We start from the raw sequence: 6585 nt of genomic DNA, 5'->3' as shown, positions 1-6585 counted from the left end.
TTGTAAAGAGTAACTTGCTGAAGACAACAAGAACATGTGTAAATATTATTATCCTAGTCACTTATGCAAATAACTTGATCACTTACAGAATATCAAGTAGCAGAAAAGTACCTGCCATGATTTCATGATGTGTATATTGTGGTGGGCATGCGCATGAGTGGATGAGGTGCACAGGTACATTCCTAAATTTAAAAATTCTATCAATTATACATGTACATGCTATTCTCTGAGGGCAAGCAGGTCATCAGTATTCTCATATCTAGGTGTCATCATCTGACAGAACCTGGTGCAGAACCTGCTTAGCATATACAGCTACTAGAAAATTCTAGCAGTTTATCACCACACATGCGTGAGTGCCTTTTCACCTGACATGTAAGCACAGATCCTCACTCTTTGTTTTTCCTTGAAGTTGGGAGGTCATGTAACATAGTAACATAGAGGGGAATTATCAAACGGGGGCGCCCATCTATAAGGGCAGCCACCTCTAAGGACGGCATCGTAAAGAGGCGTCCCCAACCGTATTATCGAAACAAGATGGGCGGCCATCTTTTGTTTCGATAATACGGTTGGGGCCGGCCAAATCTCAACATTTAGGTTGACCCCAGAGACAGCCGCCCTTAGAGATGGCCGGCATTGGTTTTCGCCGATAATGGAAACCGAGGCCAGCCATCTCAAAACAGGCCAAATGCAAGCCATTTGGTTGTGGGAGGAGCCAGCATTTGTAGTGCACTGGTCCCCCTCACATGCCAGGACACCAACCGGGCACCCTAGGGGGCACTGCAGTGGACTTCATTAATTGCTCCCAGGTACATAGCTCCCTTCCCTTGGGTGCTGAGACCCCCAAATCCTCCCCCCAAAACCCACTCCCCACAACTGTACACCACTACCATAGCCCTTATGGGTGAAGGGGGGCACCTACATGTGGGTACAGTGGGCTTCGGGTGGGTCTTGGAGGGCTCAACACTTACCACCACAAGTGTAACAGGTGGGGGGGATGGGCCTGGGTCCGCCTACCTGAAGTGCACTGCACCCACTAAAACTGCTCCATGGACCTGCATACTGCTGTCATGGAGCTGGGTATGACATTTGAGGCTGGCAAAAAATATATAAAAAGGGGTTTTTTTTTTTGCTGGGAGGGGGTTGGTGACCACTGGGGGAGTAAGGGGAGGTCATCCCCATTTCCCTCCGGTGGTTATCTGGTCAGTTTGGGCACCTTTTGAGGCTTGGTCCTGAAAATAAATGGACCAAGTAAAGTTGGCCAAATGCTCATTAGGACCGGCCTTCTTTTTTCCAATATCGGCCGAGGACGGCCATCTCTTAACACGCCCCTGTCCCACCTTCAGTACACTGCTGGCACGCCCCCTTGAAGTTTGGCCGGCCCTGCGACAGAAAGCAGTTGAGGGCGGCCAAAATCGGCTTTCGATTATACCGACTTGGCTGCCATTAGGAGAAGGGCACCCTTGTGTCGGAAGATGGCCACCCTTTTCCTTTGAAAATAAGCAGGATAGTAACATAGTATATGATGGTAGAGAAAGACCTGTACGGTCCATCCAGTCTGCCCAACAAGATAAACTCATATGTGCTACTTTATGTATATACCAGACTTTGATTTGTATCTGCCATTTTCAGGGCATAGACCGTAGAAGCCTGCCCAGCACTAGCCCCACCTCCCAACCACTAGCCCCGCTTCCCACCACCGGCTCTGCCACCCAATCTCCACTAAGCTTCTGAGGATCCATTCCTTCTAAACAGGATTCCTTTATGTTTATCCCATGCATTTTTGAATTCCGTTACCGTTTCATCTCCACCACCTGTTACAAATCTTAGTATCGTCCACAAAAAGGCAAACTTTACCTTCTAACCCTTCGGCAATGTCATTCACAAATATATTGAACAGAATTGACCCCAGCACCGATCCCTGAGGCACTCCACTGCTCACCTTTCCCTCATCCGATTGAATTCCATTTACCACCACCCTCTGGCATCTGTCCGTCTTCCTGTATTCCCTCCCCTCCATCCATGTCCAGCGTGTCTCTATTCTCCCCTGTCCTCCCCTCCCACATCCAGCGATTCTCCTCTATCCCCTGTCCTCCCCTGCCATCCATGTCCAGCAATTCTCCTCTCTCCCCTTCCCTCCCCTCTCCTCTCATCCATGTCCAACGATTCTCCTCTGTCCCCTGCCCTTCCCTTCCATCCATGTCCAGCGAATCTCTCTTCGCTGACCTCCCCTCTCATCCATGTCCAGTATGTCTCCTCTCTCCTCTGCCCTCCCTTCTCATCCATGTGCAATTCTTCTCTGTCCCCTGTCCTCCCCTGCCATCCATGTCCAGCGATTCTCCTTTCCCCTGCCCTGCCATCCCCTCCCATCCATGTCCAGCATGTCTCCTCTCTCCTCTGCCCTCCCCGCCCATCCATGTCCAGCGATTCTCCTCTCTCCCCTGGCCTCCCCTCTCCTCCATGTCCCTTCCATGTCTACGCTCAAACCCCAGTGCCTCCCCCCGCTGCCCCTCCCTCAGCTCCCTGACTTTCCGTTCATGCACCTGTGCTCCCTGCCTTGAAATCTTTAGTTTACCCGAAGTCACGGCGAACAGGCAGTAAAAGCAGCAGGCAGGCTCGCCTCCTCGTCGCTTCTCTTCCCTCTCAGCACATCCCGCCCTCACGGAAAGGAAATTACATCAGAGGAAGGCGGGACATGCTGAGAGGGAAGGGAAACGATGTGGAGGCGAGCCTGCCAGCCAGTGCCTGCCTGCCTGCCTGCTGCTGCTTTTACTGCCGGTTCGCCACAACTTCGGGTAAATTAAAGATTTCAAAGCAGGGAGCACGGGTGCATGAACGGAAGGGAGCGGGCAGGTGATCCTGACCTCACAAAAAAAGGTGCCGGTATGCCGTACCGGTGCGTACCAGTACAAAAAAAGCACTGAGTTTTGTTAGAAATTCTTACAGCAACTTGTTAATTTTCCTTAATGAAACAATCCAATGTCTCAGAGAGCATGAGTTAAACTTCCCGGTAGCAAAGATGAATTCTTCTAACTGAACCCAGCCCAAAAGGTAAATAAAATAAATAGCCGTACAACCTTTTCTGGCAGACAATACACATACTGTGGATACTCTTCCAGTGAACAGCAGCTGCCAAGGTGTAACTTACTGTTTCTGGGACCTACAAATCCAGCTGTGGAATTCACAGAGCAGTGCCCACATGCTTTCCTTTAAATTGCTGGTGCTGCTACCACCATGGAGACCTGGGAAAGCAATAGGCTTGGTAGAAGAGTCAGCAACCAATTGAGTGAGTGAGTGAGTGGGAGGCAGAGATGAAAGGGAGACAAATGGGGGAATGCAGGATGGTGGTGGTGGTAGTGGTGGTGAGAGGAGGGAGAGATGGGACAATGCTAGATAGGAGGGAGAGAGGCAGAAAAACAAGCAATATTGGATAGAAGTGGTATAGGAAAGAGAGATGAGACAATATTGAATGGTGGGGAGAGAGATGGGGAGGTGGTACTAGATGGTGAAGGTGTGAAGTAAAATTAAGATATCTCCTGACCTGTGGGTAATGGTATATCCTGTAACGGCTGGAAAACTCACTTGATTGCTCAGCTGAAATACCTTCAATGACAGCACCCAGTGGTCCAGATGTTTTGCAGTTGTAATTTGGGATCCCGTTGTCCATTCCTGAAAATATATTCATGGCAGCTGTATACGTTAAGAATAAATTGTTGCAAGGGTTATAAATGTGGAACCCCAGTGTGAGGTTGGGTAAGAGCTCCGAGCTGTTGTTAATCTCCTCCACCGCAGACACAAAGGCCAGGAAGTTGTAGTAATACAATGATATCGGACTTTAAGGATAATAAATGACAGATAATATGAAATTAGCATCAAACTAAAAAAAATACAGAAACAGACATTAATAGTAGGCATGAGTGAAATAAGGTTATGATTAGGGTTAGAAAAGGAGGTTGTTACATATTTGCAAACATGATGGTGAAGTGCACACTTCAGGTTTAGCACAAATTAAACACATTTCTTTCCTCTCTCTATCTTCTCCCATGTCTTTCCTATTCTTCAGCAGGAACCTGCCATGCTTTAGGGCCACAGCAGGCATATCTGCATTCTACCCAGTACCCACATGCACACAGCCTTCATCACTGGACTCTAACACCACTGTTTCTCTGCCCATCCATATGCATCTGACCCACTCAAGATTAAGCAGGGGTCATTGGAGACTGATTCAGGAAGCGGCATCAGGGGGGAGATGGCATGCCTGGAAGTACCGGTGGAGGTTCCCTACCCCCACCAAAAAAATGAGGCCATACCTATGATGTAACAACTGGAAGTGTTAATGGAAGTTCATATGCAATGCAGCTGAAAATGTGTCCCAGACTGTGAAGAGTTAGGAAATATAGAAAGGGGGAAGGGAAGGAGAAAGAGAAGAAAGCAGAGAAGAAAGGAGAGAAAAAAGTGGGTAAGAGGAGGCCTTAAAGGGAAGGGAAGAGGAGGTGAGGAGCGAGAAGAGGTGGGAGTGAGTGTAGGGAGGGAGAGAAGGGAGAATGAAGAAAAGAGAAGTACCGCCGGGCTACCGCAGCATCCCGGCCGTACTTCACACCCCTAGCGCGCCATCATATTCGGCGCTACAAAAATATATTTATTTTTGTAGCACCAGAGTGTACCCAGTGGTAGCACTGCCCGGTTACCGCCAGGTTAGCGCGGGAGCCCTTACCGCCACTTCAATGGGTGGCAATAACGGGTCCCCACTAAAATGGCTGTGCGGCAAGTGTTTTACTTGCCACACGGCAATTTCCGGAAGAAAAGAGAGACTTCATTTTTACCCGCTGCATTAAAAGGGGGCCTTGACGCGCGTGAAAAACACACGCCGACACCAGCGCAGGCCCCCTTTTGCTGCAGCTTGGTAAAAGGGGGCCTTTATGCAAAATGTCAGAAGCCTCTCTTAGGTTTGTACATCAGTGCCTGAAAACTCTGTTCACATATTGTGCTTTTACATTTAACTGGATATTCAAGCACACAGTTCACAGATTATGTGCTGTCAAGTGCTGGGTATAAAAATTTGTAAGTTAGTCTGGTGCAATGAGCTTCAGCCCACAATATTCTAATGCAAGCGCAGAAAAGAACTCTACTCCCAATGCAGCTAAAGACATGCAAAGTACTGCTGTATTTAAAAATGTGCAATGATAGAAAAACAGCATAGACTACAGATTGCTACATCAGGTGTGTTTGTCTCCCTTATTGTCAGGTGTCACCATTTTTCCAGATGGTGGCAGATAAAGAGGACACTGCAGAAGGCCTCCCAAAACTAGTTAAATATTGGTCCTGGGGGGTGAAAGCACATGAGTGCCTTGGCTTATATTACTCTGGATCAGGTATCTTCCAGGGATAAGATGCCTGCCTTAGCTGATGTAAAAATTCTGGACCAAAGGAGAAGTAAAAAACAAAATATGCCAAAATTAAGCCCTTTTTTTTTTTTTTTTTGCATTGGGAGCAATTTCTAATTCAGTGGGATTTTGTGGGGTTTGCATGACAAACTCAGTACCCTTTAGAATAATAATTCACTGTGGAGTTTTCACACTGAAATCCTTATTGAATCAGGAGAAAAGTTAGCACAGCATAGTCAAAAGTAATATGACATCCTAATGGATACTGCAGCTTACTACATCCTCCCCCAATGTCTTAACTACCACTGGACATTGACCCCTGTGGGAAATCAAAAGACATCAGCACCTTGGAAATACGAAATCCCACCACGCACCCATAGAATCATAATTTCCTTCAGCGATCAGGTCATACAGGTGCACGAAATGCACTGTAAACTCAGATGAAGTTATGTTCACAGAAATGAGAAAAGCTAGCAAATTTGGAGACAGTATAATAATAGGCGATTTCAAATACCCCAATATGCACTGGTTAAATATCCCAGCAGGGTGGGCTAGGGAGATAAAATTCCTAGATGTAATAGATGATTGTTGCTTGGAGAAGCTGATCCAAGAACGGACAAGAGAGGGAGCTGTTTTAGATCTAGTCCTTAGTGGAATGCAGGATTTAGTACAAGAGGCAACATTGTTGGGTCCGCTGTAAAGCTGTGATCACAGCATGATCAAAACTGACTTTATAACTGTAGTGCAACTACTAAGGAAATCTATGTATCAACATTTAATGTTTGAAAGTGTAACTATGATAAAATGAGGAAAATAGTTTAAAAGATGAATTGCTCAGCTGCAAAGGTTAGGACTTTAAATCAGGCATGAACATTGTTTAAAAATACCATTTTGAAATCCCACACCAGATGTATTCCATGTTTTAATAAAGGTGGAAAGAAGAGTAAACAACAGCCAGCATGGTTAAAGGGAGACTTGAATGAGGGTATTTGAGCTGAAAGGGCAGCTTTCTGAATATGGGCAAGAGAAATGAATGAAGAAAACAAGAAGCAACATAAACCCTGGCAAGTCAGATGGAAAGTATTGATAAAGAAGGCTAAAAGAGAATATGAAGAGAAACTTGCTGCAGAATCAAAAACTCATAGTAATAAATTATCAAGTATGAAGCAGAAAGCCTGTTAGGGAATCTGTGTGACCAACTGAT

The sequence above is a fragment of the Microcaecilia unicolor genome, chromosome 3 (assembly GCF_901765095.1).
Source record: "Microcaecilia unicolor chromosome 3, aMicUni1.1, whole genome shotgun sequence".
NCBI classification, from domain to species: Eukaryota; Metazoa; Chordata; class Amphibia; order Gymnophiona; family Siphonopidae; genus Microcaecilia; species Microcaecilia unicolor.
The sequence above is the reverse complement of the archived record's forward strand: the minus strand, read 5'-3'. Positions refer to the sequence as shown.